The 24,700-nt window shown below is 37.0% G+C and overlaps 1 protein-coding gene across 21 annotated transcripts in view; it reads right to left on the bottom strand.

Annotated features, from left to right (window-relative positions):
- Positions 1–24,700, bottom strand: part of nrxn3.L (neurexin 3 L homeolog) — a 273,346-nt gene that overhangs the window by 128,607 nt on the left and 120,039 nt on the right. The window lies entirely within an intron of this gene.

Genomic DNA, 24,700 nt, shown 5'->3' with positions numbered 1-24,700 from the left:
GTACTCATAACCCAATGAAAGTAGCATCTGCAACACCTTATACACTACTGTATTAGTAGCTTATATTTTAACATTAAAAGTGAAAAACAAATTGTTCTTACTACAGTATTAGTTCCATGATGACAATGTTTTATGGTATTTCCCTGTAGTTTCCTGCTAAAGCAATGTTTGGAATATTCCATTTACCAGCCTGAGATACCTGACCATGCTCCCATTTACATCTGTCCACACCCCCACTCAGGGATATATTATAGGAGGTAATAAGGCTATGGCTAACCATCCTGAGGCAATGGCTATTTAGGTAAGCCTGACACTGTAAAAGGAGGCATTAACACTTTTACAGAAACTATGAAACGCAAGCAAAATTTTAAATAATTATACATTGCGGTTATAATAGTTCCATTAGAAACATTGAAATGAAAACTTAAAAATAGAGGAATGGCAGCCATTATTACAAAGAAACACTGAAAACGTTACATTAACAAAACAATCAGCAAAAACAAAAGAGAATTATTTTATTACTGGTACACTTCATTCTTCTGTAAGATATATTCTTATGCAAAGAATCTGGTACACACATCAGTAATATGGCTGCTGGCCAGGTAATTCTGTACATAAAGCAGAAGTCATGCTATAGGTTTAGCCAATCAATCCATTTAAAGGGGTGGTTCACTTTTACGTTAACGTTTGGTGTGTTAGAGAATGGCCAATTCTAAACTGTTCAATTGGTCTTTATTATTTTTTATTTACTTTTTACTAGTCATCTTTCTTCTTATTCGAATACAAATTTGCTAGGGTAATTTGGGTCCCAGCAACCAGATTGCTAAAATTGCAAACTGGAGAGCTGCCAAATCAAAAGTTAAATAACTCAAAAACCACAAATAATAAAAATGAAAACCAATTGCAAATTGTCCCAGAATATGATTTACTAAATCATACTAAAGTTAACATAAAGGAAAACAAACCCATGAAAGAAGAATATACACACTTGCCGTTTGGGAACACAAACTGGATTACCTCTGATTTTATTATGTAATATAGATATGCAAATCCAATAATTTATTATAGTTACTGCAAGCAGAAATTACCCTGACAGTTCTAATTGCATTAGTTATTTAGAAGTTACTTGCTGATTGGTTGGTTTGCCACCCTGGTGAAAATGTAATATCTAAGTTTTTAGTATCTAATCAGTGCCTGTTTCATTTATTTTGCATATGTCACAACAGGTACTTGCTTTAAAAAAACTAGCGCATGCAAGCATCATGTAAGTAATAATTTTCTCCTACTAGACAGGGGTATAACTACAGAGGAAGCAGACCCAAGCAATATGTTAGTGGATTATAACAGTGATAATTGTGGGGTAAAGGTAGAAATGACAAACCCGTTATACTGGTTCTAATAAAAAGATTTATATTGTCTACCAATAAGATCTCTGTTATGTTTTGTGTAGCCGAGGATAAGGAGAGTATAACAGTGCTTTATTAGCAGAGACTCATGCAGCCATTAAACAACAGTAACTTTCACTTTTAAGCTGTCAGGAAGTATGTACAGAATAAGTATGAGCACAGTGACATCTACAGGCCATTTGCATGAACACCACAATCTCTAATAAATACCTTTCTGATGATATCAATGGGAGACTGTCAATACTATTTGTCGGACATAACTTTCATACGATTGCGGTCTGTCAATTAATGGCCTGAGCATTATTTAATTCTCTTCACTACTTTATATTAATCTGAATGGTGAATTGCAGGTTGGAAGATTGGCATGGACAATAGTTTGTCCGACATAGGCTATAGTCTGCACGTCTATGGCCAGCTTTAACCTATTTAAAATTAATAAGACTATGTCTGTGAACTGTAGTATAGCAACAGGTGAAAAGTAGCAGTGTGGATGGCTTTTAAGTGTTAATGCTAGAAGATGTCACAGATACAAGAATATTGCTGTATCCTTTGCTTTTATATTCCAATGGCATTAACAGAGATCATCAACAGAAATATGGACTTGTATATAATAGCTTGACTTTGTTCGTTTTCTCATAATTTAATTAATTAATATTTGAGATAGATATTTGGATACCTTTTTTAAACATTTCTGAGAGCATGGTAAGGGGCAGCTTTTATTAAAGGGGTGGTTCACCTTTAAAACATTGGAAAGCGGAGCTGACCGGCACTCGAACAGATCCACAGGACCAGAGATATTCAGTTAAAAAATTATTTTATTGATAGAAAAGTTAAAAATATAGCTGTATCTCCATCGCATCCCTCAGGATGCTTAGTCATGGGCTCATCTTTAAGGTAACTTTTATTATGTTATAGAACGGCTAATTCTAACCAACTTTACAATTGGTTTTCATTATTTATTTTTCATAGTTTTATAGTTATTTGATTTTCTTCAGACTCTTTATCTTTGCAGCTTTCAAATGGGCGTTGCTGACTCCCTTCTAAAAAACGAATGCTCTGTAAGGCTACAAATGTATTGTTACTGTTACTTTTTTTTTTTACTGATCCTTCTATTCAGGCCCTCTCTTATTCATATTCTAGTCTCTTATTCAAATCAATGCATGGTTGCTAGGGTGATTTGAATAAAAAGCTGAATAACTCAAAAACCTTCAATAATAAAAAATGAAAACAAATTGCAAATTGTCTCAGAATATCACTCTGTACATCATACTAAAAGTTATCTCAAAGGTGAACAACCCCTTTAAGGATCAAGTTGTGTTTTCCATGAAAACGGACCAAACGGAGAGCCGCTGCATGCTCGGGTGCTATTTGGTGTGGCACAAGATTTTCCAATTTGCGGAGCAGATCTGGGCTGTCAGGGCCCATGAGGGTCAGGCCCACCGGGTTTTTTTTTGTAATATTCGGCCTTTGCTAAATAACCCCTTAAATTATAACGTTTGAGAAAAACAAATACAAAGCAGGTGTTTAAAAAAGATCTGGAAAAGTTGTACTGGTTCTGGACTAGCTCTAGATCAGTTTTCTACAAATGTTGGTCATAAAAACCAATGCTTCAAAATAACTACACCAAAAACATACAGATGGAAAAGCCTCCCTACTGTCATTCACTACACCACTGTCCATCAATGATACAGTTCTGTCCCTTTTACTAAAGTTCTTTTTGCACTCTTCCTTCAGTTTTCAATATTTTTCCTATGTTTATCTGCATCTTTAACTGTTGTCCTGTGAATATCTCTCATCACCACTTCCCAATTCCAATCAGTTTGTCCTCTTAAAGGCGTTGGGGCAGATTTACTAAAGGACAAAGTGGCCGTCGCTAGTGAAAATCCAGAGATACATCGCCAAATTTACTAACAGGAGTAGTAGTGAAAGAGTACATCACTAACACCCTTTCGCCAGGCAAATTTTCTGGTGTTACTCCGTAAATTCACTAAAATGTGAATTTTCTATTACGTTACCCCTTTTGCCAGAGTTTCCTTCGCATAGACTTGGTGAACTGATAAGCTGAAGCTAAATCCTCCTCAATCTTATGTCAGGGACATCCTATCCTGAATGCTGAAGAGTCATAAAAATGGGAAAAACAACGCTGGCGTTTTTACATATTTTAAAGTAGGATTGCCGTTAAAAGTTGTAACTGTTAAAAAAAAGTTTTGTTTTACATTTTTCTTAACCATTTGAAGGGCATGCCACATTTGTTTTAGGGTGGGCTCATGTCTAGGACATTAGAGAATCGCTTTTGTCTTTATTTTGCTTCCTTGGATATTATAATAAAAAGGGACCACTTGAAGCATTTGCACCTATATTTCTAATAAAGACGTCCATACCACCTATATGTACCCATCCTATTCAAATTGACCTACGTGTAAGTGTAGTAACAAAATTTCGCTAGGCAGAAATGCCATAAAATGCTTGTGCTAACTAATTTATAAACTTCACCAGCGTTCAGTGCCAAGACACAACTTTGCATTTTAGTGAATTAGCGTAGTGGTAGCGAAATAACGGCTGGCAAGTGTGCCGAAGCCTTCGCAGGTGAACATTTGCCCTTTAGTGAATTTGCCTCTTTGTCTCATTGTTCCATATTTCTCTCCAATACTGGACATCTTTACATCTGCTTTATGTTGTCCCTTTCTCTAGCACCTTTCCATCCAGCACCCCATTTTACTAACTGTCCCTCCTCAACCCATTTCTCTTTTTTTCTAATTCTCCACTGCACTCTTCCCTACCCAAACTTTCCTTCATGGATGTTTTTACTCTCATCTTCTTTCCAGTTTTTTCTAAAGTTTTCTGTTTCTTACTTCACCCCGTTTCAGTTTAGTTATTATGTTTCTATTTTTTCATAACCTTTTCTTTATTTTTTTGTCCCCTTGTTTTTCTGTGTTCCTTTATCTTAGCCTTTTTCTTTGGCTCTTTTCTTTTATCAGTTTCTCTACTCAATTTCTAATTTATCTTATGCTCCACTAATATAATTTTTCTGTTATTTTTCTGAGTTTTCCTTCCTTCTGCTTTGCCTCACTTTTTAAACTACTCCTAAATTTTTTTATGACATAGCATCAAGGGTATTGATGGGCGATTGTCTCCTGTTTTGCTTTGCTGAAAAATTTGCGAATTTCCCGCAACATTCGCGAAACACGAAAAATTCATGAAAAATCGTGAAATCAGAAAGTTCATGAAAAAATAGTGAAATGCTAACGTTTTCACGAAAAAATCGAACAATTCGAACGTTTTCATGAAAAAATCGAGAAATTCTAACATTTTCACTATAAAATCGATCAATTCAAACCTTTTTACGGATAAATCGGAAATTGACGCTGGCGAATTTTCACTGCCTAATTTCCGCGGGAGATTCACGAATTTATTCGCCGGCGCTGAAACACGGGAATTCGCTGTGAATTTGTGCCAGGTGAATTTATTCAGAAACACTGTACACCTAGCTCTATACAAGAAGTAAAACTGGACTTTTACTGCATTGGATGTCCTGAAAATAAATATTTAATATAACTAAACCTAATGTTTAGCTAAATGTTTAGGTAAAATTGTGAAAAACTTGCCAATACAGCTAAAGTTATTCTGAATATTGAAGTAAACAATTCTGAAAGGACCCCCACCCCCTTCTGTCTCTATTCGTAGTTGTTTTTTGTTCAAATGTTACTTATGCAGGTAAAGGTGTATATTCATTATTCATACTCTGTTGCAAGCAAATTTTAAAAAAAAATACTGTACAAAATGCAACCCCTGTTTCTGGGGCAGATTAAATCTACGAATGATTCAGAAAGAAAAATTATATCTCTGAAAGTTTAGATATTCTTTAGATATGTAAAGCTCTCATGCATCATCTAAGCTTCAAACATCAAACAATGCCTAAATAATAAATGGGGTTTTAGGGATTTGATAAGATGCTTGTTTGTAATAGAGATAGCAAAGCTATGCCAGGGAACTTTGGCACCCAAGGATTCAGTTTGACTACCCTCTACACCCCTGACCTCATAGGTGTGCAACTGTGTTTGTTAATGATGAATTCACTTGGGTGCCTCCATTCATACACATTTGTTTTGATCTGCCAGGTGTGTATGTGTGACATCAAACGCACTGCTGCATGTGATGTCACTGCCACTATCGGTGATGTCACACCCCCAGGAATCGACAACCCTCAGCTCTGCTGTTGGCTGGGGAAGGTTTTTTTATTTTTCTAAAAATGTATATAAATATGGCCATGCTGTCATTCAGCAGCTTTGGGGCCTGCGCTTTGCCAACAGGTACGTGAGGTCTGATCAGCATGGACCAGTCCCCTTTAATTCAGAAAGGGTGAAAACCCTACCTTCTGCACTGTGTGCATTTGCTAAATTTTGTAAGGCATGTGAGGCTGTCTGGGACTTTTTACAACAGTTTGTGGTGATAGCTTCAAGTTGATGCTAATTCATTTGTATATTGGCACATCAAATGCGATTATGTTTTGCCTTGCCAAAAAAATTACGAAATTAAAATAATTCACTAAACAGCGAAAAATTCACGAAATGCATTGAAGTCAATGGGCGTCAAAATAATTTTGACATGAACGACAATTTTTACACGTGCAACTCTTTTGTCCAAGTGCATTGAAGTCAATGGACGTCTGAATAATTTTGACAAGCGACAATTTGACACATCAAATTTAATTTTTGTGCCAGTTTTGCAAAAATATTTGCAGTCGGTGAAGTGCGGAAATTCACCACAAAACCATTCCTATCGAATAAATTCACACATCCCTATTCAAAGATGCTTTAATGCTGAAATTCTACGAAAAATGCTGCATTGCAGGTAAAGAAACATGCTATATGCATCCAAAGAATTGCACTTTGCACCATGCATCATAACTGTAAATTAATTTTGGACTATTGATCATTCATGGCCTTTTCAGTGCCTATAAAGCAAACTTATGCATTAAAAATTGTTGTTAGCAGGATTAAAAAAAAAAGGAATTATGAAGCATTTCAATGGTCCTGAGTCTAGATGCACCATTGTGCCCCCCACAACATTGCCTTTCAAAATTAACAGTACACTATGTAGGCTATGCTGGATGACCAAACTTGCAGTGTTTCTCCAAAAATTTTACAAAACCATGACATTTTTTCCAAAATGCATTGTAGTGGAGGGAAAGGCAAAATTACATTGTGGCCAAGAACTGGGATAGAAATTGCTCACAATGCAGAGCTTTTCCTAGAACTCCAGTGTAATAATGGTACCACACTTAGTAGAGTAGTTGCCATGTGTCAGATCCACCAATTATGCTGCAAATTAGTGCCTGTTTTTCAGAGTGGGAATGGCATCTTAGTTGTTTATTGCCAATAATGGCATTAACATCTAAGTCAGTCTACCAGCTAGGAAATCCATGGAATTACCACCGGGTAAAGTCCCTAGCGTATATGCATGCTTGGTATAAATGCTTTTGGATTTGTAATTGACCCTTTTGCAGTCAGGTTGTATGTTGAAACCTATACAACTTTATTTTAAGTATATTTTATAAACATAAAGGCATGAGTTCAAAGTCTTTTAAGTGGATATGTATTCACTGACCTGTAGAACAATCTGTAGAACATCTAAATCAGGGGTGTCCAACCTTTTGGCTTTCCTGGGCCACATGGGAAAAAGAAAAATTGTCTGGGACCACACATGAAATACAGAAACACTTTTGATTTGTAAAAGTAAAGAAAATACACATAAAAGAACTACAATACCAGTTGGATAACCAGATGGAGCTATACACTGGAATATGGGACACCTGGATATTAAATAGACTTATTATTATATTATTATGACGTTTCCTAGGGAACTGAGCGTTTCAAGCTGGGCCGCATTTATATTCATCCTGGGCCTCATGCGGCCCTAGGGCCGCAGGTTGGACACCCCTGATCTAAATGAAGCACGTGGAATTGACTGGCAACCTAAAGTATACATTGTTGCGATTTATATGTTGAGATGCCCCTCCAGTGGCATAACTAGATGTTACTGGGCCCCATGGCAAATTCAATTTTGGGCCCTAAAATATTTGTAGGTTGACCTATTCTACCAAGATATATTTTATATATTTAAATTGCTCAATAATTATGATCTCACTGGGCCCTCTACACTCCTTGGGCCTCTATTTTAGGCCACCCCTTCTGCACTTTAAAAAGATGAGATTTTAAATATGATAGAACGTTTAACTCTATTCCTTTGGCCAACATAACTATTTCTTTTGTCAACTACATTTTTGATATTTAAACCTTTGCACCCAACCAAGGTACATCTTGATTCAGGACAAAGTACAGAACCCAAAATTCTTTTTCCCAACACCATCTCCATGACACAAAGGAGACATGTTCCATCCATGGCACTTCAGACATTTGCTTTACCATCTTACTTCTGCCAGTAGAGAAACACCTTCCATTCACTTAAATGACTGCTACTAGCTGTGACAGAATTCATAACCCCCCACCCCAAAAAAAAAGACACAAACAAAAGTTCTAACAGAAAAATAAATAGGCAAATATCAAAGAGCTATATGATGGTACAAACAATCACACATCACATTCACTTTGGTACATGAGCTTAATGAGCCAAATGGAGACACAAGCAAACTCACTATTCAGGGTAGATAAAGGTTGTTTTTTTCATACACCATCCTGACCACCACTCAGCTTCCCAAGATAAAAATAGCATTTTCAACCCTGCTCCTTGGTTCTACCCCCACAATGCTGTATGCCATTAAAATTAGTTTCTCTGTGTCAACCATAACCTACATCATAGTGCTGCAAGTGAGCACGAATAGGAAAATGTTGGCAAATGTAACTTTTGACTTAGAATTAGATATCAGCTTTGACATGTCTGAAATGATTTGCAAACATATAGAGCAATATGTATACAAGTGAAGCAAATAAAGGAAAGCACATGCTGAAATCACCCAATATAATTAATACAATGTCCCTTTTTAACAATGGTCTAGGGCTGTTTTGATGGTTTGAGTTAGGGCCCCAGCAAAAATATGGGAAAATATGCTGACTGCTGAGCATGTGGGTCTATAGCACACATGGTACTTAACTGTAGTGGTCAAAATGCCCACTTTCTGACTATCCCTTCTCCATAAACTTTGTATTCAAATGGATGGATAATAGTGGTGTAACTGCCATACAGAAGGCCCAGCAGTTGCAGGGGACCTGTACTGTGAAGTCTGCTGTGTGGTAGTTTCCCCCACCCCAGCAACGTCAAACTCACCAGCCCCTCACTCCCTGCCAATGGCTGCGGCAGCAGAGGAGGGTTGTGGTAGGGGGTTGGGTGTCTGCTGGTGCACACCAGGCCCCACTGAATATTTTTTGTGTGTGGGGGTTAGCATGTTGTCAGTACGCCACTAATGGGTAACTCTGCTTATGGAAGACACACCACATAAATCGTAGACTAAGCTTACCAGATCTAGTGAAAATCTAGTCAGCACAGTAACCTGCATTTATTAGAAGTTTCCCTGATATTTCAAGTGATCTACAAGCCTGCCTTCCTCCCAGCACCTAGAGTAGTCTACAGCATTAATAATCAATAATAACTTAATTTCATATTTATTTAATTTATGACAACCAGTAAAATGATTTTATGCATGCCCGCTCTTTTTTGGGAGCTCTTATGACATACAGGGACACATTCACCAAGCTCGGGTGAATGAATAGAGGGAAAAAAACTCAAATTTCGAGTTGTTTTTTGTGCTCCTCGACTAACAAATTGGCGTAAATTTGCCTGAGTAGAATGATTCGAATATATAGAGCGGAAAAACGCTGCGACTATTCGCCCATTCGATAGTCGAAGTACTGTCTCTTTTAAAAATACTTTGACTGCCTACTTCGCCAGATTAAACCTACCGAATTGCTGTAAAAGCCTATGGGAAAGTCCCATAGGCTTGTTTTCTAAGTTTTTGATCGAATAAAAAGGCATTCGATCGATCATTCGATCGAATGAAAATCCTTCGATCGAATATTCGATCATACGACTATTCGCCGGGCGAATATTCGCCCATTCGACTATTCAACAGTGCGTAAATTCGCCAGAATTGCCTATTCGATTCTTGATACATCTCAAGAAATTCGAACCTTGATACATCTGCCCCACAATCTTATTTAAACAGCTTTTCAATATTGGAAACCACTTTAATGGTGGGCTGACTGGAGCTGAAGAGAGGGCTAAATTATATCTTAGAAAGACTGAATGTGAAGCACTGCAATGTTTAGGTATATAAGATTACATAAGTTATACATAGACATTACAGAGCTTGACAAATATACTATACCATATATATTTAATTTGCCTTTTCCATCCCACTTGTGGGTCTCGGTGGTATGCTGGGAACTGCAATTCAACAATATGAGGTTGGACATCCCTGCTTTATGGTTTAGTTATCCTTTAAGTTTCAACACTTACATTATTTGAAACAATTTGTGTGCTTCCTGTGCTACAAAATGGAAGTCTGTTACACATACTTTACTGGTTTAACACAATGTTCTTGTTGTTATGAAAAGGATGAATATGCTTTAACTTTGAATCCAAGGTGATATGTAAACAAAACAGTAATATGTCTAAACTATCGCTAAAAATTAAATTGTGTCCAAATGAAATTCCTTGTGGGCTTGATGCCCAATGATTCATTTCCATCCACACATTGAGCTGAGCCAGCAGAAAAGATCTTAATCGTGAAACAAAATAAAGATTCCTCTATTGATTTATCACCCAGAAACATGTCTGGCTCAGTACCACATATTTCTTCAGAAGAAGCCAAAATTATATGAGAAAATGAATCATTCGCTGACATATTGTTCATTGTTAAAGCCAAACCTTTGTGATCCCACCAAAATATCATTGACTTGGATTTAACCATGAGTACAGATTCAAGATAGAATAAAGCCATAGATAGAAATGAAACACTAGTGATGCCCTGTTGACTGCCAGTGAGAGGACTCACAGCACAATTGTGCAACACAATTCTGCACATCTTATAAAAAAAACACAGACTTTAATTTAAAAAATATATATTCTTATATTTTGTGTTTGCCTTAGTATGAAGATAAGGCTATGACATCACAGAAGGAATCATTTACAAAGTCACACAAGGAAAGGCACAGTTGAATCAATGCCATTTATTAAACGTTCTTGTGTCTAATTCATTCCCTGCACTTTCACATACAGTAGTTGCGCTGAGTATGCATTTGATCATCCAGCCGCTTTACAAAGATTTGTGCAACTACTGATGCTGGGGAACCCTGATGCTGCTGCCAACCAGGATGTGGTGATGCTTCCAGCATTTATTCAGAGCATTTGATCAATAGGTGAACTAGACATGCACCCAAAGAATGCCATTTTTATGCCACCTGCAGGCAGTGACGCCATCCCCACAATTAAAATGAAATTTTGATATATCAGATGCAATGAAACTGGAATTATGGGAATAATGCTGAATTGTGTTAGAGCATAGTCCCAATGTGCTCCTATGCTCATCTTCTTTAAGAGAATGACTTTCAATGCTCATTTCCAAGTTTTTAATAATAAGATTCAATAAAAATAACCAAATCAGATCCCTATGGAAAACCACCCCAATTAGGCGATACTACCGACTACTGCCAGCCCCTCAGTCAGTTTCCTGCTCATGTACAAAGTGTTCTTTTGCTCAAACGTTAAAACATATCCGTGTCTCTGTATTACAGATAAAAAACATGCAAAATATACCAGCTGGTGTTAACAGTTAAACGTATAAGAGGGATAGAACTGGAACTCAGCAAAATATGTTACTAAACAAGGGCATCCTGTACAATCCTAACAGCTTGTAGAAATATTTGTATGCAGCAAAACAATAAAATGTTTCTTGGCAGTGAACTATAAATGTTTTTGGGCAAGAAAGCAGCTGCAAGTAAAAGTAAACACCCAAACTCTGCTGTCTATCCCTATAACATACTCCACAAGAGCAAAGGGGGATTTTAAGGGGGTTATTCATTAAAGGTTGAATTTTGTTATTCTTGAGGGTAGTTTCAGTAAAAACTCAAATTTTTCAAGATAAAAAATAAACTTGAATTTTTTGAGATTTATTATGCCCAAAGCTGCTAATAGCCAGAATCCGAAAAGACTCCAGCTAAAACCTGTCAAGATCATGTTAAAGGCAATGGCAGAGGTCTCTTGAACCATTTGAAGTTGTTTTTTGCCTTCACAATTTTTGGGTTTTTTTATGGTGGTTTTCAACACGATCAATTCAAGGTATTCAAGCTTTTATAGCTGTTAACTCGATCAATTCAAGTTTTTTACATTCAGGGTTTTTCATAAATAAGCAAACCTTCAAGCTGTGAGTTTATTTGAGGTAGAAAAAACCTCACAAACGTAACCTTTGATAAAGAACCCCCTAAAAGTAGAAAGGTGATAGTACACAGGAAGTTTTGTCCCTCAAGCTAAATCTCCTCCAGCAAGGACAACAAATGTCCGAAAAACACCTTTGTACTGTTGTCAGTCTGAATCACACAAAATTGCCTTCTCCCACATTGTTGCACAATTATGCTATTTAGTATTTTACTGAATCAGACTTTGGTCTGTGGATCATCACCACAATACAGAGATTTGGGGGCAGGTTGTTAAAGGTCAAGTCTCACTGTCATATGTTACATCTAACTGGCAATATGGTTAAGCTCACAAAATCAAAATTTGACTCTGTGGGGCATATCAAGGCTTGAGTTTCGAATTGAAATACAAGTTTTTTTTGGGTCGAAGAGGTCCGTATTCGGCCAAATTCTAATCGTACGATCGAAGGAATAGCGCATTCAATCAAATTCGATTCAAAGTTTTTCCCCCAAAAAACTTTGAACTTCTCAAAGCCCACCAATTGACTCCATATTGGTTCTAGGAGGTCCCCCATAGGCTAAAACAGCACTTCGGCAGGTTTTAGATGGTCGCAGTCAAAGTTTTAAAGAGACAGTACATGATAAATTTTGATATTCTAATTTCGAAGTTTATATAAAATTTGATTGGAGGTTGGACTATTCCCTAGTCGAAGTACACAAAAAATAGCTTGAAATTCAATGTTTTTAACCTCGAAAATTCACTGTGACCATTGATAAATCAGCCCCTGTGTGTAAAGAATGTGAAGAGGAGGATACTGAGGGGTAAAGCTGACCTTACATAGGCACATTTAGGTTGTAGATTTGGCTCCTTCAGACTGACTCAGTAGTTTATCTCTCCATGCATGGACCCTCTCTGACTTCCTCACAGACTATATTCCCGAACATCGGCCATACATTTATTGGGCTGGATTAAAATCCCGTCGGGTTGAGAACCCCATTGATTCTGGTCCTCTACTGAAAGCCTGCATTGACATCCACTATGATCCAATAGTGAGGACATGGGTCAAACAATAGGCCCAGCCTGATATGGTCCAACACACAGGTAGCAATATCAGACAAAGATCCAATTGTTTGGTGACTTTGCAAAACAATCAGATCTTCAGGTCTATGGCCATCCTAACTTTAGAATGATTTTAGAATGGTACACAATTTTAAATTGATTTAGAAATATGTTTTCTAAATGCATGATAGTTCTCTTATGCATATGTCAGCAAATATACAAATTCTAATACCTTCTGCTGCAACATTTTAATTTTCAGTGATACAAAGCCATAGACAAAACTAAATTACAATTCTGTGGAAGAATTCTGTCTCCCTCTAGTGGGGATAGTAGGAAATACAATCAATATTACATGCCTTTCATTGCTAAAAGTGCTCCATCGTGTAAAAGCAGGTTAAGTTATTTAGCAGAAAATTGTCTTGAGAGTGTCTAGAAAAGGGAATTATGTGTCGTAAACCTATAGCCTAGTTAGTAAACTACATAAAATATATAAATTATTTACTGACTTGCACCACTTTGTTTGCTTTGTGCATAATATTGTTGTGATTCTGGCATACATTCTTTTATAGTAGAAACAAACAGTAGGTACAGGTATTGGATCTGTTATCCAAAAACCCGTTTTCCTGTATGGAAAGGCTGTCTCAACTAAGGCTTGATCCCAACTAAGATATAATTAATCCTTATTGGAAGCAAAACCAGCCTATTGGGTTTATTTTATGTTTAAATTATTTTCTAGTAGATTTAATGTTTGAAGATCCAAATTACAGAAAGATCCATTATCTGCAAAACCCTAGGGGCATTTTGGATAACAGCTCCCATACCTGAATGAGAAATGCTGTTTTTAACTCCAGTTTTTGATGTGCCTATGTTCTACAGAGGGTCTGTGGGTACCCACCCATGAATTACCCAATTTGGGAGCTGTAATCCAACAAGAGCACCACTCCTTTTTTTTCACCCATAACCCTTTTATTTTTAAAAGGGTGTATATATTTAGAGGGAAAATATTCAGTTGGGACACTGAGCATCTATGCTATATTTATACATGTTTTTATAAACAGAACAACCGGAGCCTCTACATATAAAACCTTAAAGCCACAACATACTGCAGTAAACATCAATTTATTCTATAAAATACAACAGTGATTAAGTCTCCTGCCAAGTGTTTGTCTGGTTTCAAAAGAATAAAACATAATTGTCTATGTATTTCAATGATAAATGAAAACATGAAAGATCTCTAGTTATGGGAGGCACTGTACAGGTATGGGACCTGTTATCCAGAATGCTTGGGACCTGGGGTTTTCCAGATAACGGATCTTTCCATAATTTGGGTCTTCATTCCTTAAGTCTACTATAAATTAATTTAAACATTAAATAAACCCAGTAGGGTGGTTTTGCTTCCAATAAGTATTAATTATATCTCAGTTGGGATCAAGTACAAGCTACTGTTTTATCATTTTTAAAAATTTGGATTATTTGGATGAAATGGAGTCTATGGGAGACAGCCATTCCGTAATTCGGAGCTTTCTGCCAAATTGCTGTTTTAGTCAATGGGAGACATCCAAAGATCAATTTGGAGTTGTTTGCAGCCTTCCTGACATTCGAGTTTTCGGGTCGATCCTATTCACCCAAGTTTAGGAAATTAAATTGTTTAAATAAATTTAGATGGGTCGAATTTCAAGTTCATGGGAGTTTATGGGAGTTTTTAAAAACTCACATGAATTCAAAATTCATGTGTTGATACCCACTGGATACCCACAGTGGCACTGAAGGCTGGTGACAAGGATGGGCGAATACTTCAGATAGAGTTGTGAGTAATCAGCCAAAATGTTGTGCCTGTACACTGAACTACCTTGTGAATGCCTCATTGTAAGTGTAGGTTGTGAAAAGTATTGGCTGGCATGTGTGATCATGATAACATCTGTGTCTCCTTGGGAAATAAAATGACAGTTACTTCCCGGTATCATGTTCTATGTCCTGGAATTAAGTTAATTCCAGTAATTTAAGGTAATTACCCCCCCAGCTGGGAAATTGACAATATGTCTAGCCCCATGTCAGATTTCAAAATTGAAAATAAAAAAATCTGTTTGCTCTTTTGAGAAATGGATTTCAGTGCAGAATTCTGCTGGAGCAGCACTATTAACTGATTTATTTTGAAAAAAAATTTTTTTCCAATGACAGTATCCCTTTAATGTAAGAAATATGTTCAGTATTGGCAGGAACAAACAGACCTAATTTAGTTTCAAGGCACTCTCAATCTGCAAGCATTAAGCAATCTACAGTTCCCCTAATAAGACAGGTTTGAGCTGTCAACATTATTCCACATCATAGGGACAGTCTGCCTTTACAAATCTGTAACTTTAAAATAGAATACATTAGAATTGCTTTTGACATTTTACCTCATTTCTCAGCTGTTACTTGGAAACATCAAAAGGGAAGAAATTAAACTAATGTATTTTTAAAATGTATATTTTAGAAAAACAATACAAAATAGAATTTGAAAAAAAGTCATTACTTCTTGTGTACTATGTAAAAATAATAGGTTTTATTAGGGTGAACTGGCCCTTTACATATGGTAAATATTTGCTGAAACATTAGCCGCAGCATTAATCCCATCATTAATCAATATTCAGCAAGAAAGAAAAAAAAAGACCAACTCTCTTCTGATATACTTTTTTGCCAATGGTGACAAACCTGGCCCACAAAGTTAAGGATTTAAAAAGTGCTGTGCTATGCAGCAATAGTTGTATAATTATACATTAATTGAGCAGGAGCGCCCTCTACTTGACACAATGTGGTATAGCCTGAAAATTCCTAAATTGACAGAGGCAAAGGCAAGAATTCTGTTGTATTCAATTTTGTAGATTATCTGAAACTAATAATATAATTTTAATATATTAGTCTGTGAGTATCCTAACAGAGGCAACTTTTCTTTCACCTCTTCTGTAACCAATGCAGACCCCAAATGGGGAAAATATTATCATTATATCTAAACTGTACTCTTTTGCCCGAGGGTATACGGATTTATTTGCAGCCACACAGCACGCATCTACCATGCAGGATATGGATTAATATGTGTCCAGTATTAAATGGTGAGGCAGCAGGCCACAATGCAGCAGAATATTTAACAAAAAATGCATACTTTCATGTTATTAGATTGTGCAGAATGATACTTACTCATTGCTACCAATAGGGAGCAGTTCACTGCAGGAAGGTACAAGAATGCTCCTGAGCCATAGCCTTAAGGGCAGATTTATCAAAGTGTGAAATTGGAGCTCACCACAGTAAAGTTCCACCATTCTCTATTCATTCCTATGGGATTTTTAGCGGCATATTTATTAAATTGTGAACTCAGTAGGGCAAGATGAAGACAGTAGGTTAGCAGTTAATAATATGCACTTTGATAAATCTGCTCCTAATTATATGATAAAAAATATGATTAATAAAATGACAGTGAATAAAATAAAATTTTGCACCTAATACTTTTCTTGTAGAAAGTCTGCCAACTGTCAGTATAGTATTGGAGAAACTGTTCAGTTACCTTGAGGGACATCATATTATTTTAATTTAACTTGAGAACTGTATCCCAGCTCGGGTTGCCAACTTTTGGCAGAGATAAAACTAACTGGGTGCTGGAATGGAAAACCACATGATGAATTTTCATCTAACAATATTCTATAAAGTCATTGAAATACAATATACAAATATAAATGCATGAAAACGAGCCCAACTTACTTTCTCTGAACAGGTATGATAAGATTCTGTTTGTCAGATAAAGTCTTATCCACAAAATCTTGCAAAAATCATCTTCAGTGTATTTCTACCCTAGTGTATTTGGCATGTAGATATTGCTTTCAAAGCTTACCTATTACAGGCTTTGTCAGTCCCACACTAAGTTACCAAGCAGCATGGCTCATGCTAATTAGCAGTTAATTTAAAAGCACTGTGCATGGCTGCAAACAAATGAATGAAGTCTTGGGCATACTTTTATTAAGTAATCAGTAGGCAGGCAGGATTTGACAGTGGGCAATGACAGGCTGAACTATTATCCAGTGTACAACATTCACTTATAACACTTAATAACATATGCACACTATTTGTATTAGGAAACCAAAATACAATGCAAATCATCTTTTTTCAGTAACAAAGAAATAATTTTTCAGGTTACTCTGTGTATTCAACATTTTTTACACAGGGGAATTAATTTCTGCTACTACAGACATGTTAATAGGCAAGTGGAAATCTTCGTTTTGCAGTATTTATATAATTCTGAGACTGCAGGCTTCAATAAATAGCTAATTTTCCCTAAATGGAAAGAGAGGCCTTTCAAAGTCCTTTCCCCATCAAACTGTATTTTCTTAGGGCAGGACTCGATGATGCGTTTTGACCCGACACGTCACAATGCGACTAAACGCATGCGACGTGTCGGATGTTTTACTGAAAACATACGGTAAGTGAAGGAGATATCGCATGTTACAACTACATTGATCCGACTGTCTGATCAATGTAGTTGTAACATGCGATTTCTCCTTCAGCTCCGTTTTTAGTAAAACATCCGACACGTCGCATGCGTTTAGTCGCATTGCGACATGTCGGGTAAAAACACATCATCGAGGCCTGCCCTTACTCTTTATTTAAAGCTTGAATGGATGGATGCACCTGCCAGTATTCCTAGCATACAAGCAAGACATACACATCTCCCTCCACTAGCCCCAGCTACAAATAAAAGGCATATGCCCATAATCTGTAGTAATACCTTTCTACAAGACTGGTTTATGGCATAGAGGACATGTTCCTTGGCCCCAGTATCAAAGGGACTTTTTGGGCAGAAAAGCATACCTAAAATTGAAAATGACATATTGTATAACAACTGTCAGAAATGTGTGCAGTGTATACAACAAAGATGTCTACCTTGCAGCCCTCCAGCTGTTGTTGATTTACAACTGCCAGAAGTTGTAGATCAACAACAGATGGAAACCTGCCAGTTAGACATCTGTTAAATACCTTTAGGGTGGTGGCACACGCTGCTACTCCGGGAGATTAGTTGCCCAGCGACAAATCGGCTCATCTTTGGGCGACTAATATCCCCGAAATGCCTTCCCGCTGTCGATAATGCAAATCGCCAGCAGGATGGCACTCGGACCGAATCGGCTTTCCAAAGTCGCCCGAAGTTTCCTCGTGAGGCATTGGGGAGATTAGTCACCCGAAAAAGAGGCGATTTGTCGCTGGGCTACTAATCTCCCCGAGTAGCCACGTCTGCCACCACCTCTCAGAAACTGAATATATGTGTGCTGTATACCACAATAGCTAGAATAAGTGTAGCTATTTTGGGACACAATGTCATGACATCAGTTGGGTAATTATTGTGGTTAACTGGAATAACTATAAAGGAAGCAGACCTCACAGCCGCAGGGGGGGGCAGACGGCAGGTTTGCTTCCGCTATAGTTAAGAAAACTCCTCCTCCCCTCACTCTCGTACCTTTTCCGACAGGGGAGTGGGGGACAAATGGTCTACTTCTCTATAGTAATGTCCCTGTTTCTAAGCTAGGAAAGTTATACACAGGCCAGCTTTAAATTGTATTGAATGCATTTATATTTGTAATCAGTCCATATTTTAGAAAAAAACATAATTGCACTGTTAACTCTTCCATAGTTTCTCCAATTTACTCCAGAAGAGAAAAATGCCTGTCTGTCCCCTCCCTATATTGTAATCCAATCAGGACCAAGATTAGAAAATAGCAATGGCACACTGGAGGATTTGTCACCCACAGTTAAATTTGCCCCACTGCAGGTGACAAATCTCCTGAAAACACTTTCCTATTGACAATAATGTAAATCGCCAGTGCAAATTCAGTTTTCGGAAGTTGCCTTGTGAGCAATAAATGTGTGACTTTGGAGAATGAAGCAGAATGTATGTTTTCCCACAATTTACACTATTGCCAATGGGAAAGCATTTTTAGGTGATTTCTTGCCTGCAGTAGTGCAGTTTTACCGCGGGTGACAAATCTGTCTTTGTGCCATTGCCCTAATGGGCAGATTTATTAAAGATTGTAGTTTGCGTTCAGATGAAAGCTCTATATAAATCTAACTTTCTTTTTTTTCCTTGTGCCATATTAGGTGACCAGGTTAGGTGGCAAGCTTTTGATTTGCTTTGTTTGTTGTTTTTTTTTTTTTAAAAAAAAGCAATAATGTTCAGTGTGATAAAAAGAAATGATGTGCAAGGAGCACATTTTGATGCAAGTGTCTTTAATGAAAGTGGTTTTCGTACAACTAATTGCATTTAATTTGCAGGAACTACGACTGCACTTGTGAACGTACATAAGCCCTCTTGTGTTGACATAAGGACACATCTATAGGCTTTGACATGTATAACTTGAAGTGAAAGGTTCTTGTTATTCACCAGTCTTAAATGTACCATTGTACCCTTCCTTGAAGTTCTCCCTCTTCTGCCATGCCAACTGTGGTCTAGGTATAGAGCAATGAAAACAAGATTATTGACTGGAGGCATGTGGATAAAAAGAGATTTTTTTCCCCTTCCAATTGGATTTCATTTGGCTTCTGCCTACAATTATGTCTGCTAAGTTTCAGCACAAGTATTAGGTCATTTAAGGTCAGGATTGAGTGCCTAATATTTTTTGAAGCTACTGCCCTGAAAGACCTAATCCTCATACAGATCAAGTTGCTCTAGTCAGTTTAACCTATAGTATACACATTAAATGTGGGAAGACTGTGAAGCATGGAATAGTTACAATTGTTTTTCCTTTTCTTTTTATAATTACTTGGTTGCTGGCAGAAATAGCTATGATTTATAAAATAACTTTTGGAATGGGAACCATCCTTCACTGTTGAAGGGAGGTCCAAAGATCAACATTCCTCCTATTAAAGCCCTTTGGACTTTGATGAAACTATCAGCCTCACTGGATTTGTGTAACTTAGAAGAACAATAACATTATGGACAATATTGGACTACAATATTCAAATCTATGGGCATCTCAGATAAATCCAGCCAGTTGGTATTACTAACTGATGTGAAATGGCACCAACATCTTGTGCTGATTGCTGAATTAAATTACTTGAAAATAATATCCCTGACATCTATCTTCAGTCCCCTAGTAAATACACCATTTTGGCCTATGGGTTCAGATAGTCTGTGACAATGCTATTGATGAAGTATTTTACAGCACACGGTTAGGGGCTATTCATTTCTGTTGGATTTTTGGGAGCATATACTATGAATGGGTAGACATATGAAAAAGATAAAAGAACTGACCCATATGCTTCCCATCTATTGAATCTGAGAACTCATATATGGAGAAAGTGTCCAATGAAAATTAATTAAAACTGAGGTTAGGAACAGGAGGACAGAACAACTGGAGGCAATGGGCTGGCATCATATATCACAAACAAAAATATAGTTCACTTGTAATTAATGTTTATTGATAAAGCATATGCAAAACGTGCGTCAGCGAGCCTTCAAACCTTTTTTTTTTTTAAAAAAAAAAAAAAAAAAAGCTTATTATTGAAATCTTACCTTTTTTAAACTTTAATTGAATCTCAGATCCAGAGAAATTTAATGGAATTGTAGTGCTACTAGCGCAGCATTCATTCCTTTTATTCTCTTTTAATCCTAAGGCACTGAGGATTTGTTGGTTTTATAGCAAAGTTAGCTCTCCTTACAAGACAGTTAAACGTAGTAACGAGACCACAGTCCTCAGTGTTCTGCCTTTCTCCCACGTGTGGTGTCCCAGGGCTTAGAACAACGCAGCTAGTTTCTTCGGGACAACTCCACCTCTATATTATTTTCTAATTTCTAACTTTTATTCATGAATTGCTGACGCTTTATTTTTAATTGTTTGATACCATGAACTCACTTTAAAATTATAACTACAGCACTAGCACCTTATTTAATTCATATAAGAACCATGAACTTAGATTATTCATCAATTGTGTGTAGATACATTTTATTGAAAGTCACAGCACCTAATTTATAGCACTTTAATCATTTTAATTGTTTGTATATAACACAATAGATTGAAATACCATTAATTGCATGTTGGTGCTAAATTGATTGAGAACTAAGCATAGGATTATAATAGTACTGAGCACTTATATAATTAGATCTAAATACATTTTAGTAAGGTAGTGTGGGGTTTTACTGCTTTTTCTTGTTTTAAGTACTGGCAGCATATATGTAAAGTAAATGTGAAAGCAGATTTATAGCCAGCCTAACCGGTGTGCTATATTGCAACCTAAGGCACAACCCGGTAGTTATGCAAACGATTAGGTCTGCCCCTTCAATCCACTTGGAACACCAACCCCTTCATGCACATAGAGTTCCCTCCTGCGTTGTGGATATGTCGATGTCCCTTATTCTAAGTGTTGTTCTAGGTATCTGGTCTGCCTGACCGGTAAGCTGTGCTGCAGCCTAAGGCACAATTCGGCAGTAAAAAAAAGAAATTAATATAGAGCAGCAAAACTTCACTCTGGCCAACTGTAATAAGCATTACTTTTAATCATTGATAACTATGCCCCTGACCTCCCATCTGTAAAGGTGTATGCTGCAGATTTTCTTCCCAGGATGGTAATTTCTAATTATATTCTTTACTGACTAATTATCGGCAAATGAGTTGTTGTCTCAAAATTTAATTGACCTTCAAGTTGAGCTTCCAGGATATAAATTAGGCATTTTCCCCAGATCTTGGTCTATCTGGTTTTCACACTGGGCACCATCAGCCACTGCTTTGGGATCCTGCTTGGAAAGTAGCCCTCTGAGTTAGGAATCATTGGTCAACTAAATGGCAGTTTAAAAATAAGAAATGTTATCTCTAAAATATAGAAATCCTTTCCCAAACCACTGGACCATACAAATTATTAGAGAGTAAGTAAGTGCTCTGGGGCAGCACGTGGCAGTATGGAATCTAAAAAATTAACCTTCATCTTTTTAACCAATCTGAAAAGAAGAACAAGTGAAACACAGTAGTTTAACAATTGTCCTATGTAGATTAGCAGGAAATCTATTCAAGCCTCACCAACTTTACCTCAAATTCCAAAAACTGTACTATAGACTGTATTTTATGGCTACTTACATATATGAGGCAGCCAACCAGATACAGTATATCCATAAGAAGGCCCTTTATTCAGCTCAAGAGTCTATTAGCCTAAAATGTCTAAAGCCACAGAAGGAAGGGACAAAAGTACATCTTACATCAAAGAAATGTACTTATAAATTATAGGCTAAAGAACTTTCCCCTCAAATTTAATATCCTGAGACATTAATCTTATAATGACAAATTATACTATTAAATGATGTCCATCTGTCTGGCTATTGCTTTGGTAGAAAGTGCCTTAAAGGAACCTCCCTGCCTGCTAATTGGTAAGACACTAAGATGCAAAGAATAATCCAGTTACTGATGGTTATCATCATGGGAGCTATATATCTCCTTGGACCTCTTGGGGTGACAAGAAGTATAGGCAGGTAAAGCTGTGCTCCACTTCTCTTTTCAAGTTAGACAGTTTTAGACTAAAATCTGATAGGCCTTCTTGATCTGATTTTGGATCATGACATTAAAATGGCCATATGAATTAAATTAATATGTTCTACCAGTGCAGGGGATGGGATTGCAAAGGAGAAAGCATGAAGAAAAAGCACCAGAAAATTACCATTATGGTTGGAAAATGAAGCAACGGGAGCATTAGAGAAGGCATCATTGTGGGGAGAGAGCATATGAACCCTATATGGAAATATTATATTGGTAGGTCAGACAAGACTATGCCCTAGTAAAGTGCACAGGAAAAAGACGTTTGAGTGAGGATGGATCCTTTATTCTGTTAACTCTTTTCTGATCAGTGACCTAAGACACAGGAATTACCCATGCTAGTGAGTTGCTGCCATGATGACATAAAACTAGGAATGCACCGAATTCAGGATTCGGTTCAAGATTCAGCCAAGATTCTGCCTTTTTCAGCAGGGTTTGGGTTCAGCCGAATCCAAGTGTCTGGCCTGAATCCGAATCCAAAAAATCGCGACTTTTTGTCACACAAATGAAGAAGTCAAATTTTTTTTTATGCACTGGGCACGCGGTTGTCTTTCCTCCTTTTCCTCCTAATTTACTTATGCAAATTAGGGTTTGAATCTTTTACAAAGGATATGGGTTTTGTCAGAATCGTAAAATAGTGGAGTTGATGTATAAAACATAACATTGTCCTTTACTTGTGTTTCCTAACCACTTCCAACAGGAGTAATTTTAAAATAATTTTCACAAAACCAGCAGGAGGCATGGGCTGATGTCAGTCTCTTAATGGGAAAGCAGCTGCAGAAACATATCTTCTAAGCAAAGGCCTTTTTAATTTGATGGAGGTTATTTTAATGTTATGGATGTGTTTTATGTCAATCTCATCTACTATAGAATATAAATAATTACTTTTGTATAGGTATTCCCCTGAACTGAGCATAATCTGCTACTTACTTTTAATATTCACACAATACAATGGCCGATATATAGAGCTACAGCGCTAGATGTTTCACTTATAGCAAAATATGTTAATGTAGGGCTCAGAAACTTTTAACCACACCACTGGGGAAGAGTCAGTGCTTACACTACAATACTTTTAAATCTTCGTTCTTTTTGATCCTATAATTTTAACAAAGTGTAGAAAGGGAATGGGCAAATCAGGTATTTTCCCCTCTGAATTTGTCTCCAGGGACAGAGATTAAATGCATAAAGTCAATATTTAGACTGCCCTTTCATTAAAAATGTATAAATAATTTACAAATTAAAGAAGCCTTCATGCCCATAAAACAATGATCCAGCACCCCCATCCCCATGTGATATATTATACTAACTTTCTGGCATTTGACATTACTGTATGCCAGCCTAGCCGAGGGACAGAGATTAAGGGGCAGATTTATCAAAGGTCGAAGTGAAAATTCGAATTAAAAAAAATTTGAATTTCAAACTAGTTTTTGTGTACTTTGACTAGGGAATAGTCCAAATTTGATTAGAATTTGAAAAAAAAAATCGAAAATTCAAAATGTATCGTGTACTGTAATCTAAAACCTGATGAATTGCTGTTTTAGCCTATGGGGGACCTCCTAGAACCTATTTGGAGTCAATTGGTGGACTTTGAAAAATCGAGTTGCGACCGGCTTTTTAAGAAAATCACACACACATGAATCATGCCCCATGATTTTGAGGAAGCTGATTGGTTCAGCAAAACGCGTCAGGCAGGAGGGGCTTCACAGCGAGCTGCAGGGAAAAGCTATGAGGGAAAAAAAGACGCCGGCAACACTCTTATCCCAGATCCAACTGGTGAAACCTGCTAAAGAAGCCTACTTTTGGGTGATACTCAATACAGATTGTGAGTGCATTTTATTTAATTTTAAACTTTTTAATAATAAAACAGTATGACGCTATGGAATCTTTGTAATTTTGTATTGGAGCATAACGGAGCTGCTAAGGAGGAGGCAGAATTACAGGCAATAAAAAACCTACTATCTTGTAAGTAGGCCCTCTAGCCAGATTTGGTGGAAGCTTTTTGATTTAAGCGCTTATGCATGCATGGAAAACTCCTTGGCTTGTTTAAAGGGAAACTTGCACAGGATACCTTTTACCCTTTAAAGTGAAGACTTGCCAACTCAAGGGGAACTAACCTAAAACAGCACTTTCCTTTCTTAATCCAACACATGGTGACAAACTAAATTATTCAAAATTACTACAGCATATTTTTATTTTTTTTGTTGTTGTTTGTTTTCTCCATAGCTTCAGGCGCTGATCCACCTTTTGAAATTTTTGTACAGCTTAGAGACTGAAATGTTTCTCTCTAGTCCCTTTGTGAATTGCTTTGAAAAATCAAAGGGTTTTTTTTAGAAA

Source organism: Xenopus laevis, chromosome 8L (assembly GCF_017654675.1).
Source record: "Xenopus laevis strain J_2021 chromosome 8L, Xenopus_laevis_v10.1, whole genome shotgun sequence".
NCBI lineage: Eukaryota > Metazoa > Chordata > Amphibia > Anura > Pipidae > Xenopus > Xenopus laevis.
Note: the sequence above shows the minus strand (reverse complement) of the source record. Positions and strands in the feature narration are given on the sequence as shown.